The sequence below is a fragment of the Cibotium barometz genome, chromosome 17 (assembly GCF_041138505.1).
Source record: "Cibotium barometz isolate CiBa-2024 chromosome 17, ASM4113850v1, whole genome shotgun sequence".
Taxonomy (NCBI): Eukaryota; Viridiplantae; Streptophyta; class Polypodiopsida; order Cyatheales; family Cibotiaceae; genus Cibotium; species Cibotium barometz.
In genome coordinates, this window is record NC_141062.1 from 24135254 (window position 1) to 24159137 (window position 23884).

Genomic DNA, 23884 nt, shown 5'->3' on the forward strand with positions numbered 1-23884 from the left:
CATGTGACACATTGACTTCTTCAATCTTGACTCCACTTTTGCCCTTTGGCTTTGCATCTTTGGCTTCATCTTTGTCTTTGTCTTTTCCTTTGCCCTTTTCCTTTCAAAAGACAAACTTGTTCCTTTGCTAGCCTATGTACTGTTTCGCAAATGCAAGGAAAAATCAATCGCCTTAAATGCAAAAAAAGTGTGTATTTGGTGTTGCATATGGCATTCTGTTAGGTCATCTTATTGGGCAACATGGCATTGCTATGGATCCTCAAAATGTTGAAGCTCTTCTTGCATGTCCACCCCCCACTATTGTTTGCCAAATGTGCAGCCAGGTCATCAATCAAAAGTTGGCAATGGACGATGAGTTCAAAGCCACCTTTCTCTTATGCACTTTGCCAGAGAGTTGGGACACATTCAGGACAACCACTAGCAATTCAAATGCTATGCTGTCATATGCAGATGTTGAGGGTGCTCTCCTTCAAGAGGAGATGAACAGGAAGAACAACTCTGTTGGAAAGTCCAATGCAATGAATGCACATGGGAGATCCCAGCAAAGGGGTAAAAGCCAAGAACGGGGAAGGAGCAAGTCCCGCTCCAAAAACGACTTGGAATGCCATTATTGTGGCAAGAAATCAAAAAGCAATGCTACAAATGGAAGAATGGACTGGCAGGCCTATTGATTTTACATCAGCTATTGACTTGGGACTTGACCCTTCAATGATAGAGATCAGGAGCCTGAGGTGCCTCCAGAGATTGAGTGGAGCTCACATGAGTTTGATGCATACCAGAGAGTCCTACATGAGAGCCAGATCACAGCATATGAGCGCGTGGATGGTGCTGGTCCTAGTGGCACCTCGGGTGATGGTGCTAGCAGCAGTGCTGCTTCTCATGAGCAGCGTGTCCTTACAACAGAGTAGCTTACACGAGCAGAGTGGCAGACACGTACCATTGCAGATTATAGATTTTGGGTTTACAGACAGAGACGTCTTGCATTAGCATGACGTAGAGAGAGAGAGAGGGCTATAGCAGCTTTTGGGACTCGTGAGCTCCCGAGTACACCGGCACCAGCTCACGATCCTGCCTTTGAGGCAGACCTCCCCGCAGACATTCGACGACCCCCGCAGCCGGCACAACCTCCTCGACGTGCACGTCGACTGAACGATTTTGATTTGGTTGCCGTTGATAGTGACTAAAATCAGACTAGCTAGACTCACTTACATTGTACTTAGATTTATGGGCACTGACTAACCTCAGACTAGCTGGGGTAGCTCATTTTCATTATGATGTACTTATTTGATGTTTATATCACTATGAGTTTTTTCATTATTGAGTATCATTACATTTTAGTTGATGTTCTTGATTTTATTATAATTTTTAACACTTTGGCTGTCATATTGTTTGTTGAAAATCTCTATGCGATCGTACCCAAACATGCCCCGATGGGAACCAAACTTTGCAAGCATGTGGGGGGACCCCACCCCCACATGCATGCAAAGTCTAGTCACAATCGGAGCATGTTTAAATTGGTAATTAGCACCCAATGTGGATTTTTCAAGTCTCTTGGTGCTTAAGAGGCCATGGAAAATCCGGGCCTTCCCCATACCATCGTACCCAAACATGCTCCGATGGGGACCAAACTTTGCAAGCATGTGGGGGGGACCCACCCCCACATGCTTGCAAAGTTTGGTCAAAATCAGGGCATGTTTGGATTGGTAATTAGCACCCTATGTGGATTTTTCAAATCTCTTGGTGCTTAAGAGGCCATGGAAAATCCGGGCCTTCCCCATACCATCGTACCCAAACATGCTCCGATGGGGACCAAACTTTGCAAGCATGTGGGGGAGACCCACCCCCACATGTTTCCAAAGTTTGGTCACAATCAGAGCAAAGTTTGGTCCCCATCGGAGCATGTTTGGGTACGATGGTATGGAGAAGGCCCGGATTTTCCTTGGCCTCTTAAGCACCAAGAGACTTGAAAAATCTGCACTGGATGCTAATTACCAAGCCAAACATGCTTCGATTGTGACCAAACTTTGCAAGCATGTGGGGGTGGGTCCCCCCCACATGCTTGCAAAGTTTGGTCCCTATCAGAGTATGTTTGGGTACGATGGTATGGGGAAGGCCCGGATTTTCCATGGCCTCTTAAGCACCAAGAGACTTGAAAAATTCACACTGGGCACTAATTACCAATCCAAACATGCTCCGATAGTGACCAAACTTTGCAAGCATGTGAAGGTGGGTCTCCTTCACATACTTGCAAAGTTTGGTCCCCATCGGAGCATGTTTGGGTACGATGGTATGGGGAAGGCCCGGATTTTCCATGGCCTCTTAAGCACCAAGAGACTTGAAAAATTCGCACTGGGCACTAATTACCAATCCAAACATACTCCGATTGTGACCAAACTTTGCAAGCATGTGGGGGTGGGTCTCCCCCACATACTTGCAAAGTTTGGTCCCCATCGGAGCATGTTTGGGTACGATGGTATGGGGAAGTCTCTTGGTGCTTAAGAGGCCATGGAAAATCCGGGCCTTCCCCATACCATCGTACCCAAACATGCTCCGATGGGGACAAAACTTTGCAAGCATGTGGAGGGACCCACCCCCACAAGCTTGCAAAGTTTGGCCTTAATTAGAGCATGTTTGGATTGGTAATTAGCGCCCAGTGCAGATTTTTCAAGTCATTTGGTGCTTAAGAGGCCATGGAAAATCCGGGCCTTCCCCATACCATCATACCCAAACATGCTCCGATGGGGACCAAACTTTGCAAGCATGTGGGGATGACCCACCCCCACGTGCTTGCAAAGTTTGGTCACAATCAGAGCATGTTTGGATTGGTAATTAGCGTCCTCTGCAGATTTTTCAAGTCTCTTGGTGCTTAAGAGGCCAAGGAAAATCCGGGCCTTCCCCATACCATCGTACCCAAACATGCTTCGATGGGGACCAACCTTTGCTTTGATTGTGACCAAAATTTGCAAGCATGTGGGGAAGGCCGGATTTTCCATGGCCTCTTAAGCACCAAGAGACTTGAAAAATCCGCACTAGGTGCTCATTACCAAGACTCTATATGACTAATGACTAACCTTGGCCACCCTTTTATAGGCTCTTGGCTAGTCATCGGACATCCACACTTGGGCGCCCGCCCGTTAGTCTATCCCTAACTCAGCTCGCCAATCAGCCTGCCTAGCTCCAAGCTTCCCCAAACCTCGAAGCTAGTCTTGTGTGCGTGTAGCACACGGTAGATACACACTGTGCACATGACAGAGGAGTGTGTCTCTCTGTCAGTGAGCAACTTCTGCCGTCTGTGACAGGATCAGGAGTCATAGTTCCAGGACGTGCTCAGTGGGTTACCATTCTGATTGGAGAGGATAGCGTTGGCTTACTCAACATTTAGCCCCGAATGCGGCTGCAGGTAGAGCTATCTTTTGGAGCACTGTCTGACAGGCCCTTCCCCATGCTCTGATTGTGGCACAAACATGCTCCTATGGGAACCAAACTTTGCAAGCATGTGGGGGGGACCCATCCCCACATGCTTGCAAATTTTGGTCACAATCAGAGTATGTTTGGATTGGTCATTAGCGTCGAGTGCGGATTTTTCAAGTCTCTTGGTGCTTAAGAGGCCATGGAAAATCCGGGCCTTCCCCATACCATCGTACCCAAACATGCTCCGATGGCAACCAAACTTTGCCAGTATGTGGGGGAGACCCACCCCCAATAGCTTGCAAAGTTTGGTCACAATCAGAGCATGTTTGGATTGGTAATGAGCGCCCGGTCCGGATTTTCCAAGTCTCTTGGTGCTTAAGAGGCCATGGAAAATCCAGGCCTTCCCCATACCATCGTATGCAAACATGCTCCGATGGGGACCAAACTTTGCAAGCATGTGAGGAGGACCCACCTTCACATGCTTACAAAGTTTGGTCACAATCGGAGCATGTTTGGATTGGTAATTAGCGCCCAGTGCGGATTTTTCAAGTCTCTTGGTGCTTAAGAGGCCAAGGAAAATCCGGGCCTTCCCCATACCATCATACCCAAACATGCTCCGATGGGGACCAAACTTTGTAAGCATGTGGGGGGGACCCACCCCCACATGATTGCAAAGTTTGGTCACAATCAGAGCATGTTTGGATTGGTAATTAGCGCCCAGTGCGGATTTTTCAAGTCTCTTCGTGCTTAACAGGCCATGGAAAATCCGCGCCTTCCCTATACCATCTTACCCAAACATGCTCCGATGGGGACCCAACTTTGCAAGAATGTGGGGGGGGACCACCCTCACATGCTTGCAAAGTTTGGTCACAATCAGAGCATATTTGGATTGGTAATTAGCACCGAGTGCGGATTTTTCAAGTCTCTTGGTGCTTAAGAGGCCATGGAAAATCCGGGCCTTCCCCATACCATCGTACCCAAACATGCTCCGATGGGGACCAAACTTTGCAAGTATGTGGGGGAGACCCACCCCCACATGCTTGCAAAGTTTGGTCACAATCGGAGCATGTTTGGATTGGTAATTAGCACCCTGTGCGGATTTTTCAAATCTCTTGGTGCTTAAGAGGCCATGGAAAATCCGGGCCTTCCCCATACCATCGTACCCAAACATGCTCCGATGGGGACCAAACTTTGCAAGCATGTGGGGGAGACCCACGCCCACATGCTTCCAAAGTTTGGTCACAATCAGAGCAAAGTTTGGTCCCCATCGGAGCATGTTTGGGTACGATGGTATGGAGAAGGCCCGGATTTTCCTTGGCCTCTTAAGCACCAAGAGAAATCCGCACAGGGCGCTAATTACCAATCCAAACATGCTTCGATTGTGACCAAACTTTGCAAGCATGTGGGGGTGGGTCCCCCCCACATGCTTGCAAAGTTTGGTCCCTATCAGAGTATGTTTGGGTACGATGGTATGGGGAAGGCCCGGATTTTCCATGGCCTCTTAAGCACCAAGAGACTTGAAAAATTCGCACTAGGCACTAATTACCAATCCAAACATGCTCCGATTGTGACCAAACTTTGCAAGCATGTGGGCGTGGGTCTCCCCCACATACTTGCAAAGTTTGGTCCCCATCGGAGCATGTTTGGGTACGATGGTATGGGGAAGGCCCAGATTTTCCATGGCCTCTTAAGCACCAAGAGACTTGAAAAATCCGCACTCGGTGCTAATTACCAATTCAAACATGCTCTGATTGTGACCAAACTTTGCAAGCATATGAGGGTGGGTCCCCCCCACATGCTTGCAAAGTTTGGTCCCCATCGGAGCATGTTTGGGTAAGATGGTATAGGGAAGGCCCGGATTTTCCATGGCCTGTTAAGCACCAAGAGACCTAAAAAATCCGCACTGGGCGCTAATTACCAATCCAAACATGCTCTGATTGTGACCAAACTTTGCAATCATGTGGGGGTTCCCCCACATGCTTACAAAGTTTGGTCCCCATCGGAGTATGTTTGGGTATGATGGTATGGGGAAGGCCCGGATTTTCCTTGGCCTCTTAAGCACCAAGAGACTTGAAAAATCCGCACTGGGCGCTAATTACCAATCCAAACATGCTCCGATTGTGACCAAACTTTGTAAGCATGTGAAGGTGGGTCCTCCTCACATGCTTGCAAAGTTTGGTCCCCATCGGAGCATGTTTGCATACGATGGTATGGGGAAGGCCTGGATTTTCCATGGCCTCTTAAGCACCAAGAGACTTGAAAAATTCGCACTGGGCACTAATTACCAATCCAAACATGCTCCGATTGTGACCAAACTTTGCAAGCATTTGGGGGTGGGTCTCCCCCACATACTTGCAAAGTTTGGTCCCCATCGGATTGTTTGGGTACGATGGTATGGGGAAGGCCCGGATTTTCCATGGCCTCTTAAGCACCAAGAGACTTGAAAAATCCGCACTCGACGCTAATGACCAATCCAAACATACTCTGATTGTGACCAAAATTTGCAAGCATGTGGGGGTGGGTCCCCCCCCACATGCTTGCAAAGTTTGGTCCCCATAGGAGCATGTTTGTGCCACAATCAGAGCATGGGGAAGGGCCTGTCAGACAGTGCTCCAAAAGATAGCTCTACCTGCAGTCGCATTCGGGGCTAAATGTTGAGTAAGCCAACGCTATCCTCTCCAATCAGATTGGTAACCCACTGAGCACATCCTCGAACTATGACTCCTGATCCTGTCACAGACGGCAGAAGTTGCTCACTGACAGAGAGACACACTCCTCTGTCATGTGCAGAGTGTGTATCTACCATGTGCTATACGCACACAAGACTAGCTTCGAGGTTTGGGGAAGCTTGGAGCTAGGCAGGCTGATTGGCGAGCTGAGTTAGGGATAGACTAACGGGTGGGCGCCCAAGTGTGGACGCCCGATGACCGGCCAAGAGCCTATAAAAGGGTGGCCAAGGTTAGTCATTAGTCATATAGAGTCTTGGTAATGAGCACCTAGTGCGGATTTTTCAAGTCTCTTGGTGCTTAAGAGGCCATGGAAAATCCGGCCTTCCCCACATGCTTGCAAATTTTGGTCACAATCAAAGCAAAGGTTGATCCCCATCGAAGCATGTTTGGGTACGATGGTATGGGGAAGGCCCAGATTTTCCTTGGCCTCTTAAGCACCAAGAGACTTGAAAAATCTGCAGAGGGCGCTAATTACCAATCCAAACATGCTCTGATTGTGACCAAACTTTGCAAGCACGTGGGGGTGGGTCATCCCCACATGCTTGCAAAGTTTGGTCCCCATCGGAGCATGTTTGGGTATGATGGTATGGGGAAGGCCCGGATTTTCCATGGCCTCTTAAGCACCAAATGACTTGAAAAATCTGCACTGGGCGCTAATTACCAATCCAAACATGCTCTGATTGTGGCCAAACTTTGCAAGCTTGTGGGGGTGGGTCCCCCCACATGCTTGCAAAGTTTTGTCCCCATCGGAGCATGTTTGGGTACGATGGTATGGGGAAGGCCCGGATTTTCCATGGCCTCTTAAGCACCAAGAGACTTGAAAAATCCGCACTAGGCGCTAATTACCAATCCATAAAAGCTCTGATTTTGACCAAACTTTGCAAGCATGTGGGGGTGTTCCCCCCCACATGCTTGCAAAGTTTGGTCCCCATCGGAGCATGTTTGGGTACGATGGTATGGGGAAGGCCCGGATTTTCCATGGCCTCTTAAGCACCAAGAGACTTGAAAAATCCGCACTGGGCGCTAATTACAAATCCATAAAAGCTCTGATTTGGACCAAACTTTGCAAGCATGTGGGGGTGGTCCCCCCCACATGCTTGCAAAGTTTGGTCCCCATCGGAGCATGTTTGGGTACGATGGTATGGGGAAGGCCCGGATTTTGCATGGCCTCTTAAGCACCAAGAGACTTGAAAAATCCCCATTGGGTGCTAATTACCAATCCAAACATGCTCCGATTGTGACCAAACTTTGCAAGCATGTGGGGGTGGTCCCCCCCCACATGCTTACAAAGTTTGGTCCCCATCGGAGCATGTTTGGGTACGATGGTATGGGAAAGGCCCGGATTTTCCATGGCCTCTTAAGCACCAAGAGACTTGAAAAATCTGCACTGGGCGCTAATTACCAATCCAAACATGCTCCGATTGTGACCAAACTTTGCAAGCATGTGGGGGTGGGTCCCCCCCACATGCTTGCAAAGTTTGGTCCCCATCGGAGCATGTTTGGGTACGATGGTATGTGGAAGGCCCGGATTTTCCATGGCCTCTTAAGCACCAAGAGACTTGAAAAATCCACACTGGGTGCTAATTACCAACCCAAACATGCTCCGATTGTGACTTAACTTTGCATGCATGTGGGGGTGGGGTCCCCCCATATGCTTGCAAAGTTTGGTTCCCATCGGGGCATGTTTGGGTACGATGGCATGGAGATTTTCAACAAACAATATGATAGCCAAAGTGTTAAAAAATTTAATAAATTCAAGAACATCAACTAAAATGTAATGATACTCAATAATGAAAAAACTCATAATATAATGATATAAACATCAAATAAGTACATCAGAATGAAAATGAGCTACCCTAGCTATTCTGAGATTAGTCACTCCCAAAAAATCTAAGTACAATGTAAGTGAGCTAACCCAGCTAGTCTGGGTTTAGTCACTATCAAGATAGAGATCTAGTCAGCAGCACCCTCTCTAGCTCTCAACTGCTCTAGAATGCTCTCATGGTCATCCACTCGAAGCCGAAAACGAGGGTGAGAACTGTGGTTTTGGCTCTGTATACTTGATCAAGAGTGAGCCTGGTAGCAACCACTAGATGAGAGAACTGAAATGCCTCTAACTCCCACTTCCACTGCTGGAACTCAAGACTCCCCCGATGAAGTCAAATCTGCTGGTAGAACTGGCCTGCCACAATCATGCTATGGGCATCATAAGAAAACCCATGATCATCCACTGTATCCTGGTCAAGGATGCACTTTGGCCTAGTGCAACTCATCAGATAGTAGTCTACTCCCTCGCTATTTCCCTCACTGGCAATAACAGCAAATACATCACCCTCCTGTAGCAAATCTGTCAGGTCATCATCGTAACTGACCATGAACGCAGGACCTGTGTGCTCATCAGACAACACTGGATGTGAAGGATGCTCGGGGGAGAGGAATGTCTGTATCTATGCTCTCGAGGCACAATGTGACCAATCGCCATCCATACATGCTCCACAGAAGCATGCAAACCGTCGTACGGTAAATCGTGGGGGCCGCCATGCACATGCTCCTGATGGAATGTAAGCCCAAGGTGCCAGGTACTGTGTCACAATCATGGGAGGCTCTACGGTCAATCATGCCACCATCCACATGCCAAAAAAATCTCCTGACAATCCGAGCATCACGTTTGGGGTACGATGATGCTACACTCCCACACAAATGTTGGGAGCACCACTTGACTACGTGGCCCGCATCTCTGAACCGCTGGGCATTCTGCCGCAGTTGATGACGCCTCAAGGCACGTTTCACACACGCGCCCGCACCATCATGTTCTCCCTTCCCGTGACCAATCTCAAAGAATGACCAAATCACTGGGATACTAGACTGCACATGCCACCTATAAATCCATAAAAGATAGTCTTAGTTATTGTTTTCTTTAAGATGTTCTAGTGAATTTAATTTAATTATAAATGTAAGAAAACCATAAGTACTACCTGTAGAGCCAATAGACTTGTCATGATGACTTGAACTGTGCGCCACAACCATCCGACCAAACCCATCGCTAGACACGTCTGATCCCACAATCTCCTAAAAAATCGTCATGGAGACGAGAACAGTGTTGCACAAAATGTGCATCATGTGAACGATCATCACTGATATAGAAATGATACTCTCAAATAATGACACGGGTCTCGGGGGTACTTGCTATCCCATCTACATGAGCCTCTGCATGTCGATAGCTAATGTAGACCATAATAGCAACCTGGTGAAGTAAGCAATACATACATTTAGGACACAAAAAATCAAATAAGTAATGTAGCTCAAACACAAAACAAATATTACGAAATATAACCATTACCTGCTCTGAGAAGTAATACTCAGATTGTATCTCCTGAAAAGGTGTGAAGGTGTAGTTCTCTCCAAAATTAATCACAGAGACGACCACACCAATAGGAAACTCTGCCAGGCATGCTTCAGAACTGACGATCCTGCCACTTGGCACAATGACTGTGCCGTATATAGGGGTAGATCTGCTCCCTAAATGTGGCTGTGAGGTGACAACGTGGTGTATGTTTGTCCACAAGCTGCAACTTCCTGGACTGTCTATACCACTCTGGAGCTGGTGTGTCACATACTCATAACGTTGCCATGCCACTATCTCTTGGTCACTTGCATCAAGATCTACCATCTGTAGATGTGCAAGTGAACCACATGATGTGCAATTGCTCTCCACACAAGGCATCCTATGGAATTGGGCATCCTTCGTGCGTGCACACAAAAGAGAGTGGATGAAATCACGAGGACTACGAGGCAACTCTCTATGCCCACTAAGAGAACGGAACACATTATAAAAAAGTTTGAACTCAACATGGTAGCGACAACAACATGTGTCATGTTGACGTGAGTACCTCACAAACCAAGGCTTACACCCCTCAAATGACCTTTGCCCAATTTTAAGCTCTAGATACGAAGCCACAAACTGAGAATACAACTTAGTTTGGGTCATTTTAAGAAAGCAAGCACCGTGCTCAATGAACACTCCTCTTGTCACTCTCTTACGCAAAGCTTTCTTGAAAATTGGCGAGGCACGATAATTCTCCTCCCAAAAACTTTCTATCAAGGTTCTAGTGGTTTCATCTAGTAGGCGATCATGCCTAGCTACACGCCCACTACTCGCCCACAAAGCACCAACCTCATTGGCATCTAAACTTTGTCGTCTAATAGACCCAACTCTAAGTGCGTGTGGTGCTATGGAAAGGATGCGAGATGTGGCACTAACCTTACCCTTAATTTGGGAGCTACTTATGGCTGCCACAATAGCCCGTCGAGCAGCCAAAGCGTCCGCAGAGTTCCTCTTCTTGTTAACTATATAGGAATGACAAACACTTTGTAGCACCGCCATGCCAGCTCTCCTCTCTCTTCGACCTCCAATGTCGGAAAGCGCCCTGCAGTTGGCCATGTTGGGCAGATCAATCAAAGCATCAAGCACACATGCCTGTGATGAAGGCGTGAGGTCTTTGAAATAGGAATGGAAGATTGCATGGGCACGACGATGTGCCCCTGACTTTGATAGTTCTTTCCTATCTACACGAAGGGTGCCCAAAGGAGGGGGTGGGTTCTTGTAGAAGAGAAGGGGACTCAGGAAGGGCGGGTTCATGTGGATTATCTAAACTAAGGGGTAGTGGGGGGGAAGAGGGCGAAGGGAGAGGAAGTGGAAGAGGAGGAGCAAGGCTTGGATCATCGCCCAATGGAAGGTGTTGCTCATTGACGCGCTCTCCACTCTCTCTTTCTCTCACGAGCTACCCTTCTCCTCTCCTCCTCTTGAACTTGGTGGACGGGGGGAAGTCTAGTCCTATCACGTTTCCGACTCCTACGACTTTGAGAACCCATTCTCAAGGAAGCTAAGAGAGAAAATATTATAAAGGCTCAATGATGGGATAGTACTAGAGATAAGTGTGGGATAGTACTAGAGATGTGTGATTATATAGAAAAAATAGGTTATCCACTTCAAATCTCATTGGATTTCCTATCTAAGATTGATTGGATAATTAAGATAAACATAAGGATAATTAAAGATAAACTATTATCCACTTAAAAATCAATATTATTAATAATATTTATTAACAAGTCTAAATATTTATCATTATTAGATATATAAATATCTTTTATTTTATAATTATATAACTGCTTTTTTTAATAAAGTATTTTTTTTAAATTTTATTCAAAGGTTTATTCTAAATAAATTTTTTCAAGAAATATTAAATTAAAAAATTTATTTTTTAAATTAATAATATGAACTTTAATAATAATATTATTGATCTAATCCCAAAATACAATCCTTTAAAATTAGTGATTTTAAATTCTATTATTCAATAAGTTATATATATTTTATTATTTAAAATTCTATATTCTATTTCTCTAAATTACTAAACTTTTTTAAAAATATATTTTTGAAAAAAGAGGGGAGGTGGGAAGGAGGTGCCATGTGTCACATGCGTGCATGACACATGTCAATCTCTTGACATGTGGCACTATTATGGTTGATGTGGCAATTCCATGATGTGGCATGCCATGCCACCAAGTGCGAGGTGGCATGCAAAGGTGGCAAGATGATGTGGCATTAATGATTACTAGGATGACTAGGATGATGACTAGGATGATGAGGTGAGGAGTCAACTAGGTTGACCATGTTGACATGGAGGGTGGAGGTGGCAAGTTGCTTATGTGGATCCTCTCGAAGCTCATGTGGACATAAAGTGGCATGCATATATAAGATTTGTGCCTACCCAAGCCTCACACATGGAATGAAACCTAAGCTGTGAAGTTTACCAAGCCTAGATTTCCAAACCTAACTAGGATTGGTTTTAGACTTGAAAAGGGGAGAGTGGACACAATATGGGAATTTTCACTTGGGAGGATTGAAAATGGACCTTCCCATACTCAAATTAAGCCAAATTTTTTTTAATAAATTCATGGCAACAAGAGTATTGATCCCTTGAGTTTTTAGATTAAGAGATTCAATATTTAATTTTCTAGAATTAAATTACAATTGATTTAATGGGCCTCTTATAGTCATAATAAATTTTCCAAAGTAAATCTACAAAAATCCAACCGTTAGATTTGTAATTTTACCTTATACCCACATTATACTAATCTTTCCCAATCTAATCATCACTAGATCCATACAATTTGAGCATTTTAAATGGTAGATGTGGTGGGAGGATAAAATAGTATGTTTCTAAACAATTCTAATACCTTTTAAATAATATAGAAAATAGTAGAACACATCAAAAATAACTCGATAAATCAAGTTAAGCTCTATGTTATTTGTATTTGTGATATGCAAAGTGGGAACATCATATGAGTAATAATGTAAAAGTTATAGGCAATTTACTCACATTCACTGTACCTGTCTAAACCTACGACAGGGCCTATATACAAACTTGGTTCCCAAAGAAGAGGGGATTTGGATATTCAATCAGATTATAGTTTTAGGTGCCCAACTTTGCATATGATGTTTCATTAGAAGATCTTGAAGTGAAACTCCTTGGCTAACTATGAGAGATTGGCTATTCTTCTTGAAAAAATGCCTGTTTTCCAGCTAAAGCCAAGGGCGCCCACTACATGAAACTAGATAACCTCATCTTGCAACCACCCTAAAGCACATGCCAAATGCTTCCTTCAGCATTTTGGCGTAAAAGAGTCCTTTAAATGAAAAACAGAGGTTCCAATGCAAGTAAAATTCCCAGTTTGAGATTGGTTCCACAAAACCCTTTTTCCATAATTCCCAGTTTCATAATGTGAGGATCCTTGATCTCTCATCAGGGTAATCTACCCATCATTTGACTGATTGTCCAACTAGATTCTTGGTGATTTCGGTCAAAGGAAAACTAGTTTAGTTCAACAGTAGTCTATTCTTTGTAGTTAGGAATTGGAATCAGTCACGAAGTTTTTGCTTGATTCAGATGATGATTCAGATGATCGAGAGATGGACAAGTAGGTTTACTGTTCATCCCTCTCGTAGTCTAACCAAATTCATTCGATTTAGTTCTAACAAGGATTCCCTTCAGATAAACATCTAGTTTTGGGTAAATACCAATTTAGTGATTTAACCACATAAAATATCTAAAGATATTCTTTCTACCATTTAATTTCTCAACCTTACTTCCATAGGTAGAATTATGGTGGAAATTCTTCTTTTGACACTAAAAATTTATTCAAATCCTTCTTTTGTTCTTCTTTTAACTAAATACCAATATATATTTTTTTGAATAAACTTGAAATACCTCCTTTTCCCATTTAATGAGTGCAATCCAAATGTCATGGGAATTCCTCTTTTATCATAAATTAAATCTATCTAAAATTTCTCTTTAAATTAAATAAAAATATTTAATATTTCAAATATACCAAGAATTCTCTTTTTCCATTTAAATGATTGAATTCCAATTATGATGGGAATACCTCTTTCATCATTTAAATTTATACATGCATAGAATAATTTTAACTAAAATTTCTCTTAAAAATTACATAAAAATATCCATTATATCTCATATGATAAGAATTCCACTTTTTCCATTTAGATGATTAAATTCCAAATATGGTGGGAGTTTCTCTTTTATCATTTAAATTTTTCCTATGCATAAAAACAAATTTAACTAAAATTTCTCTAAAAATTGAATAAAAATATACAATAATCCAAATATGACAAAAATTTTACTTTTTTCATTTAAATGATTGAATTCCAAATATGATGGAAATTTCTCTTTTATCATTTAAATTTATTCGTGCATAAAATAATTTATCTAAAATTCTTTTTTAATTTTCAATAAAATATCCATTATTTTAATATTATAATTTTTCTCTTTCTGCATTGGAATACATGGATATGATGGGAATTATTCATTTAATATAGGATGACTAATCCTAGAATATGGTAGGAAGTCCTCTTTTCACATTATACATGAAAATGATTTATGTTTTAATTTTCAAAAATTTTGCCATAGCTCCGCTGCTATTACTTATAATTTTCAATAATTTTGAAAAGCATAAGGTTTAGTAATACAATATGATAGAATAACTATCATTTGTATCAATATCCAATTTATGGATTTAATCCCTAAGTTTACCATAATTTAAGTAACATAAAAGCATTAAAAAGCCACTTCTTTGGCCTCTAATTTGACTAGCATAGTGTTTACTTTTAGAATCAAAAATTGCTCCATGAGAAGCATCATTTGAATATAGAATTGGTCATAGGAATGACCATTCTTTGGGGGGGAGAGAGATATGCTTAAAAAACATTCTAATTTAAGCATAAATATAAAATTTATGTGATTTATCATTAAAATTCATTAGAGAGCTTCATTTGCATTAAAGAACCATTCAATTGAATACTTCTCAAGCTTGAGAGGGGTTGAGAGGTGAAAAACATTTAGAAGATTAAGAAAAAAATCATAAAGTCGCACTTTACCTCTTGTTTTGCTTGATTCTCTAATCTTAGGAGAGGCCCCCAACCAATCAATTGGTTAGTATGTTGAGGAAAGCTCCAAAGAAGGTTGACGAGAGAGAGAAGCTCCAATCTCTCCAAATTGTAGAGGATTTTTAGAAGATAATGAAAAATATACTTATTTTAGAGTAATATTGGCATGGTCTAGTTCACATATGAGAATACAAAAGAATGAGGGTCTATTTATAGGTGAGGGAGGCCACTACCTAAGTCCAACTAAGTTCTAGAATTTTTCAGCTTCAGTTTGGCAAAATTTGGACAAGATTTGGACCAGTTTGGCTCCCTTTTTGATTTGGTTTGATCCAAGAGAGAGGAGAGATAAAAATATCTTAATATTTTTGAGTTAAAAACTCCTTCACATGTGTGAAATAGGTGCCTCCTTGAAGGCTCTCCCTTTCCTTACCAAGGTGTCAAAATGGTATGATTACTCCAAAATATCTCATTTTTTTAGTAATATTTCATAATTTTCAACTAATAAATCTTGTACTTAGTCAACTCTTTATCTTATGTGGATATTTATGCATTTTTGGGTATTTTCTTTTATTCATTGGATTTATCTCATCCCAACACTTGGATTAATCTTATTAGTCTATAGGAACCTTAATTGGACCATAATCCAAAATTTTCAAAAAATCTTGACCCTTAGGCTAAGGTCTTTTAAATCATTTTTAATTGATTCCAATTGCACCTTGGAAAATTTATTTTGATTTTCTGTTTCAAGGAAACATATTTTTGATATTTGTAGAATTTATATATCAAAAAATATCTCAATATTGAATTACCACTCTCTAGAAATTTGTATCTCACTAGGCAAAAACAACGTGTATCCTTAAAACCTAGTGGCTGATTCCTATACACCTCTTCTTGCAAGTCACCATGCAGGAACACATTTTTTACATCCATCTGATGTAAAAACTAGCCTTTGTTGTGTAGCCACTGCAATCACAACTCTCATAGTTGCCATCTTTTCAACTGGAAAAAATATCTCCTCATAATCAATCCCATGTGTTTGCGCATATCCTTTGGCTACCAATATAGCCTTGTACCTGCTTATGCTACCATCACTGTTATGGTTCACCTTATACACCCACTTACAGCCAATAGCTTTCTTGCCTTCAGGCAATGGCACCAAATCCCAAGTCTCATTTCCATACAATGCATCCATCTCCTCATCTATAGCTTTCTCCTAACACACCTTTCCAAGCCTCATAAAAGCATGTGGGTTCGACAACCTACACAACTTTTGCCACATATGCATAGTGATGTGCCACATAACCATCATAAGTCAACCTCTGCACAGGATTTTTGACTCTTTCGGGCCTTTGTAACTTTGCATTCATGGCTTCCATAGCCTTCTTCACACCAGGTGTCCTCATTGCTAGAATCTCAAGCTCCTCATATCAAGACTCATCTCTGAGCCACTAGAATCTCCATCAACAAGAGAATGCCCTGCAAAAATGTCGAGCATACCAAGGGGCACAACCACTTTCTCTTTGCCTTTATGTGATGTACCAACTACATTTTTCAGGACTGGTATTATGACGCAGCCTGCCACTCCATGGTCTTTCAACAGAACCACTCGATCAAGACTCTCTTAGTCCACTCAATGACTGGGATTGCTGACCTGCATTCTGTGTAACCACATTTGGACCACTTACATAAGCCCCAACAACATCCTTTTCAGTAGCATACCAGCTACTCATCTCATCAAATACAGCATCCCTGCTAACCCTCAATTCACGTGTAGTAGGATTATAACATCTATATCCCTTTTTCACTCAAGGGAATACCCAATAAACACACATGTTTCTGCTTTTGGATCCAGCTTGGTATGTCACTCATCTGGCGCATGCATATATGTAATAAATCCAAAAACTTTCAAGTGAGACAAATATGTTTTCTTTCTAGTAAACTTCTCCCTCTGGCGTTACATCATGTATGGATGCAGTAGGAGTCATGTTCATGATATAAACTGTTGTAGACATAGCCTCAACCTAATAGCTATGTGGCATATTCTCTCAGCCACCATCAATGCTCATGCTATCTCTGCAATGTGCCTGTTTTTCCGCTCAACAACTCCATTTTGCTGCGGAGTGTATCTAGCTTTCTCCTAACACACCTTTCCAAGCCTCATAAAAGCATGTGGGTTCGACAACCTACACAACTTTTGCCACATATGCATAGTGATGTGCCACATAACCATCATAAGTCAACCTCTGCACAGGATTTTTGACTCTTCCGGGTCTTTGTAACTTTGCATTCATGGCTTCCATAGCCTTCTTCACACCAGGTGTCCTCATTACTAGAATCTCAAGCTCCTCATATCAAGACTCATCTCTGAGCCACTAGAATCTCCATCAACAAGAGAATGCCCTGCAAAAATGTCGGGCATACCAAGGGGCACAACCACTTTCTCTTTGCCTTTATGTGATGTACCAACTACATTTTTCAGGACTGGTATTATGACGCAGCGTGCCACTCCATGGTCTTTCAATAGAACCACTCGATTCGGACTCTGCTAGTCCACTCAATGACTGTGATTTGCTGACCTGCATTCTGTGCAACCACATTTCCACTTACATCAGTCCCAACAACATCCTTTTCAGTAGCATACCAACTACTCATCTCATCAAATACAACATCCCTGCTTACCCTCAATTCACGTGTAGTAGGATTATAACATCTATATCCCTTTTTCACTCAAGGGAATACCCAATAAACACACATGTTTCTGCTTTTGGATCCAGCTTGGTATGTAACTCATCTGGCGCATGCATATATGCAATAAATCCAAAAACTTTCAAGTGAGACAAATATGTTTTCTTTCCAGTAAACTTCTCCCTCTGGCATTACATCATGTATGGATGTAGTAGGAGTCATGTTCATGATATAAATTGTTGTAGACATAGCCTCAATCTAATAGCTATGTGGCATATTCTCTCAGCCACCATCAATGCTCATGCTATCTCTGCAATGTGCCTGTGTTTCCGCTCAACAACTCCATTTTGGTGCGGAGTGTATCTACATGTAAATTATCTCTGAATGCCATTCTTTCACAAGATTTTAGAGAAATCATTGGAGAAGTATTCTCCCCCTCCATCTGGCCTTAGGCACTTCACATACTTTCCTGTCTGTTTTTCAGAGCCATAACTATGAAATTCTAAAAATGAGTGAACACTTCACTCTTCTCCTTCATGAAGTACACCCACACTTTCCTTGTCGAATGTTACATAGTACCTGCAGCCACCAATAGACATAGTCTTCAGAGGACCCCATACATCTGAATGCACAACATCTAGCACATTCCTACTCACATTTCTATCATGTGGAAATACATGTTTTGTTTGCTTTCCAAATTGACATGCTTCACAAACTTTCTACATACCTTCAACTTTAAACTTAGGCAGCCCTATCACAATTTCTTTAGTCTGCATAGACTTCATTCTTTGCACATTGGCATGCCCAATTCTCTTATGCCAAATGTATGTATCTGCAACAACTCGTGAACCATTTGCAAACATTGTAGCACTCACTTTAGGCATATTCACATTCAATGTAAACATTCTTCCCACTCTATTGCCTTTTACAACTAACCTGCACTTATCTTTGAAGTTTTCTACATAATAGCCATCAGGGTTAAACCGAACCTGCAAACCTTGCTCAATCATTTGGCTAACAGAAACCAAATTCTTTGTAATGTTTGGAACATGAAGTACATATACAAGGTACTTCACTTTACCATCCTGCATAGACAATGGCACATCTCCAACATGGGCAATCGAATGAGTAGTGTCAACCTTGACACCAAATCTGTGAAGTTGGGAATGTTCTCCCGAGTTTGAATAGATGTCTTAAACGCCTTGTATTGTGGCCCGGGACCATGTAGACACACTTTTACCTTATCATCATCAGCCATAGAAACACCAATTGTTGATGCAAGGGATTCCACAATGCCGTTGATCTTCAAAGCATAATCATTCACGGACATATTCTTCTTCTCCACAGTATGAATCTCATTCTTCAACTGAATTTTAAGTACCTTGGTGTTGGTTTCATACAACTTCACCAAGGTGTCCCAATCCTCCTTAGGTGACTTGGCATCCTGTATATGCATAATCATAGTGTAGTGTATACTGATAGAATGTAAGATTCCTCCCCTTGCCCCTCAAGATGTCCAGTTTCTCCCCCCTGTAATCAATCCCCTTTTCAAAATAAATAACAGATCTTGTTTCTATCTGTTTTGGCCTAGAGAGAGAAAATATTCTAGAGAGAAGTAATTCAATTTCTAGATATCTTTGGATAGAAAAACATCCCTTCTTATTAAAATGATTTTCCCTAAAACAGAAATTCAAAAAAAACTTTCCAGTGTGCAATTGGAATAAATTAAAAATAGGTAAAAAGGACCTTAGCCTGAGGGTCTAGATTTTTTTAAAATTTTGGATTCAGGTTCCTATGGACCAATAAGATTAATCCAAATGTAGGGAGGAGATAAATTGAAGAATAAAAGAAAAATCTCCCAAAAATGAGTAAATACTCACATAAGATTAAGAGTTGACTAAGGACAAGGTTTATTAGTTAACACTAGTTCTGTAATTGGACACTAAAGTGTCCTGAGGACACTAAAGTGTCCTGAAAGTTAGCATTTTTCTTGAATTTTTGTGGGCAATCTATTAAGAGTTTTGAAATGCTTAACATCCATAGGTGTTCCTCAAGACCCAAAAAAAATTTGAGATTTTTTAAATTGCACTTTTCTTAGCTTTTGCAAGGCAATATTTTAATTTTCTTAGACGCATGCTGATAAAACGCATGATTTTTGCTGTTTTCAAAATAGTAGTAATTTGTACATAACTTTTAGAAGGGACATAGTTTGATCATGAAACTTGGCTTGATGGAAAGCCCATGATGTAAACTAAATCTTGGAATCATCAAACGATAATTATTAGATAAATTTTTGACTCGCTAATATTGAAATGATGTTTTTTATACAGGTGGAGCATGAATTTTTCTCCTTCCATATGCAAGCTAATAATGTAAAACTTGAGGTGCACCCATGTTATATAGGGTAAATACTACTTTGTTTTGAATTTTCCAAAACTTTAGAGCCACTTTTTGGGCCTCTTCTCATACATGGCCTTTTGCGCAACCTGTTTTTAATACGTAAAATGCCTAATTATGAGCCTAATTTTGATTTTCATCAAAGGGGAAAGCTGTGTAAGTGCATTATTTGTTGTAACTATAGGTGTAGACTACTTGTGCAAGCATAGTTATGATTAGTTTTTGAAAAAAGATGATCAAATTTTGTATTTTTATTTTTTACAATTTTTTTAGAACTAGGCGATAAGAACCTACTTAAGTGGAGGCTAAGTTAGTGTCATACACATCAAATTATGGCTTATTTATCTCATCTCAAGCATGAAAATCAATAATCAACATTCTCATTGATAGGGCTACAATTTTTTTAGTGGCGTGATTGAGTTTTGATAATACGCGTTACTTTTGCTGATTTTATACAACTTTTTTGGAAAAAATTCTAGGAAAGGAAAATGATTTTTTTGGTGAACTTCTACCTCCTTGGACTGATGTATGCTATCAAAATATCTTGGGAAAAATGCTATTGATATCATTGGATTTTTTTTTGAGATAATGATGCTTGCATATTTGGAAAAATCTTGAAAAATCCTGAAAAATATTCATTTTCAAGACATATGCTACTTTGTTGCTTATGTACTTCCAAATAAAAAGGCATTTTATATGTTTAGCATTTTTTACATAAGCATAGGGTTATGTTATACATGTCCAATGAAGCATTTTGGTTTTTAAAGCCTACATTAGGAGTTTGATTTTTTTTCGCAACCCCCAAAAAAGGACACTCAAGTGTCCTGTTTTGGTACCAAACTAGTGTTAAGAAAGAAGAGATATTTAGAGGAAATGATGCATTTTTGACACCTCAATGTGGGGAATTCCCCTCATGAAAGAGGTGCCTATTTCACATGTGTGGATGAGTTTTAAACTCACAAATAATGAGATATTTTCATCTCTCCTCTCTCCTGTTTCAACGAGATCCAAAAAGTGAGCTAAACTGACCCAAAAATGGTAAAAAATTGATCAAACTGATCTGGAAAATTCTAGAATCAGTTTGCTTGGTTAGAGGCTCATTTTTTCCAATAAAAAAAAGCCTTCCCCTTTGCTTGGTTAGAGGCTCATTTTTTCCAATAAATAGAAGCCTTCCCCTTTGTAAAAGGTTAATAGTATTTATGCAATGTTACTCTACTCCTCCCCAGAGTCAAATACATTGAATTCAATTGATAATTCAATCATTTTTGACTAAATTCTCTCCAAAAGAACTGGTGGCCACTCTTGTTAAAAACAAGAAGTAGAACCCTCAATCCCTCAAGCCAAAGGAAAGCTTTTACAAGTTCCATGTAAGCTTAATTCTTACTTATTGTGAATTTTAAATCTATGGTTTTCTTAAATTTTATGCTTTGTAAATGTTTGAATTAAAATCTGATGCTATGCCTTGATGGAAAGGCCACCCCCTTGGAGTAGATTAGAGCTATTAGAATTCGAAATTGGTTTAAGTCAAGTCATGAATTCAATGTTAAAATTGAGAAATGGTCAGCCATACAAAGGAGGTTATGGCAAAATTTTCTTAAATTTTGTGGAACTAAAGTTTATCATTAGGATATTATAAAAGAGTAATTCCTTCCGTTTGTGCATTCTAAAAGATTTGTTTTTATTTCAAAAGTGTCATTCCCATTAAAATTGAATTTATGCAAAGAAAGATGAATAAAAGAATTATTTTTATTTTAAAAGTGTTATTCCCATTAAAATTGAATTTATGCATCGAGAGATGCATAAAGGAATTTTTTTATTTCAAAAGAGTTATTATCATTACTTCTGGTTTTATGCATAGAAAGATGCATAAAGGAATTTATTTTTATTTCAAAAGAGTTATTCTCATTAGTTTTGATTTTATGCATAGAAAGATGCATAAAGGAATTTATTTTTATTTCAAAAGAGTTATACTCATTAATTTTGATTTTATGCATAGAAAGATGCATAAGGGAATTTTTTTAATTCCAAAAGTGTTAATTTCATTAAAATTGATTTTATGCATAGAAAGATGCATAAAGGATTGATTTTTATTTTAAAAGTGTTATTTTTCTTAAAATTGAATTTATGCATAAAAGGATTTTGTTAAAAGTGTTATTCCCACTGAAGTTGATTTTATGCATAAATAGATGCGTAAAGAATCTTTATATCAAAAGTTAGAAATTCTCTTAAATTCTATGTTTAAACAAATGTGATGAGAATAGATGTGATGAGATGTGATAAGAATCAGATAGATGTGAATGAATGGATGGATGGATGTGATATGAATAGAAGTGATGAGAATGTGATGTGGATAGATGTGATGTCATGTGAATCAGAATGTAAATGAATGATATGGGATATGAGTAAATGTATGTGATGATAATGGATGTGAATGTGTATGAGAAGAATGGATGTGGATGTATGTGAAAGAACGGATATAGATGTGTATGTCAAAGAATATATGTGGATGTGAATGTGATGGATATGAATTGAATGTGATGTGATGGATGTGAATGGATGGAGGTGATGTGATGTAAAATGGATAGATGTGAATGGATGTGATGTCATGTGAATCCGGATGTGAATGAATGATACGAGATGTGAATGGAAGTGATATCATGTGAATCGGGATGTGAATGAATGATATGAGATGTGAATGGAAGTGATGTCATGTGAATCGGGTATGAATGAATGATATGGGATGTGAATGGAAGTGATGTCATGTGAATCAGGATGTGAATGAATGATATGAGATGTGAATCGGGATGTGAATAAATGATATGGGATGTGAATGGATGAGATGTCATGTGAATCGGGATGTGAATGAATAATATGAGATGAGAATGGATGTGATATCATGTGAATCGAGATGTGATGAATGTGATGTGATGGGATGCGAATCGGGTAAATATGAATGGATGAGATGTGAATGAATATGATGTGATGAGATGTGGATATGGGTAAATGCCAGTGGATGAATATGATGTGATGAGATGTGAATGAATATGATGTGATGAGATGTGGATATGGGTAAATGCGAGTGGATGAATATGATGTGATGAGATGTGAATGAATATAGTGTGAGGAGATGTGGATATGCGAGTGGATGAGATCTGATGAGGATATGGGTAAATGGGAGTGGATGAGATCTGATGAGGATATTTGAGGAAAGAAGTGGTGAGATGGAAAATGATGCGATTGAATGAGAATGGGAATTTATATGATATGAATGTGGATTAAGTAATATTGATTATTGTGGAAAGACGAGAGTTCGTTATTATAGAAACTGTATTTATGGCCTGTTTTTAAATGACTGTTTTATGTCAAGAATGCTGGGAAAGCGTTCTGACCGTCTTGTGATTAAGGTCGTGGAGACCTAGCTGATAAAGTTGCAACAACAACAACTGACGGAAAGTCAACGGAGGACGTCTTGCGTAGCAAGGTCAACCGAGGTCTTAACCAGTCTCGGTTCGATTAAAATGGTGAGCTTCCGATAGGGTGGATGAGGGACCAAGGAAGCGGCCTATGAGTGAAGCGCTAGGTCACCTGCGAAGGATCCTAGAGGGTGCTGACCACACGGTGCTCGGGCTCTGGGTCACCGACGATACCCACACATGCATCGTGGAAGATATTGGAACAAGGAGTAAGAGTTGTTTTCTGAATTTGGGCATGGATCTGGTTGATTGACTTGCTGGTCCTCAAGGCATGAGTCCATGGCCCTTTTATATGGATCCATTGGTTGATCTTGCTGATTCTCAATGGAGTTTCCATTTTGATATGTGAATATATTGTCGGTTACCCCATGAGCTAGGAACTATAAAAAGGGCCCCTAAGTGGTCAGGTGGTGAGCGTTCTGGTTGCCAATGATGCCATAGATACACTGATGAAGGAATGATTGGAAATAAGGATTTAACCAAAGATTTTGAGGACTATGATCACTGAGACAATGATTTCATTAAATGATTGTTTTTAAAGATAGATGATGCTGAGAAAAAGGAAATTTCATATTGGGTGTGTAAGTGGTGTGACTAGTTTTAAGTTTGCATGAATATCTGGCTAGGGGGCTTGGGAACTCTTTTCCCTGGTACCCGGGACAAAACCTAATGAAATTCTTAATTGGATCCCATCACTATAGTGGTTGGGTGGCTGGCTAACCCACGGG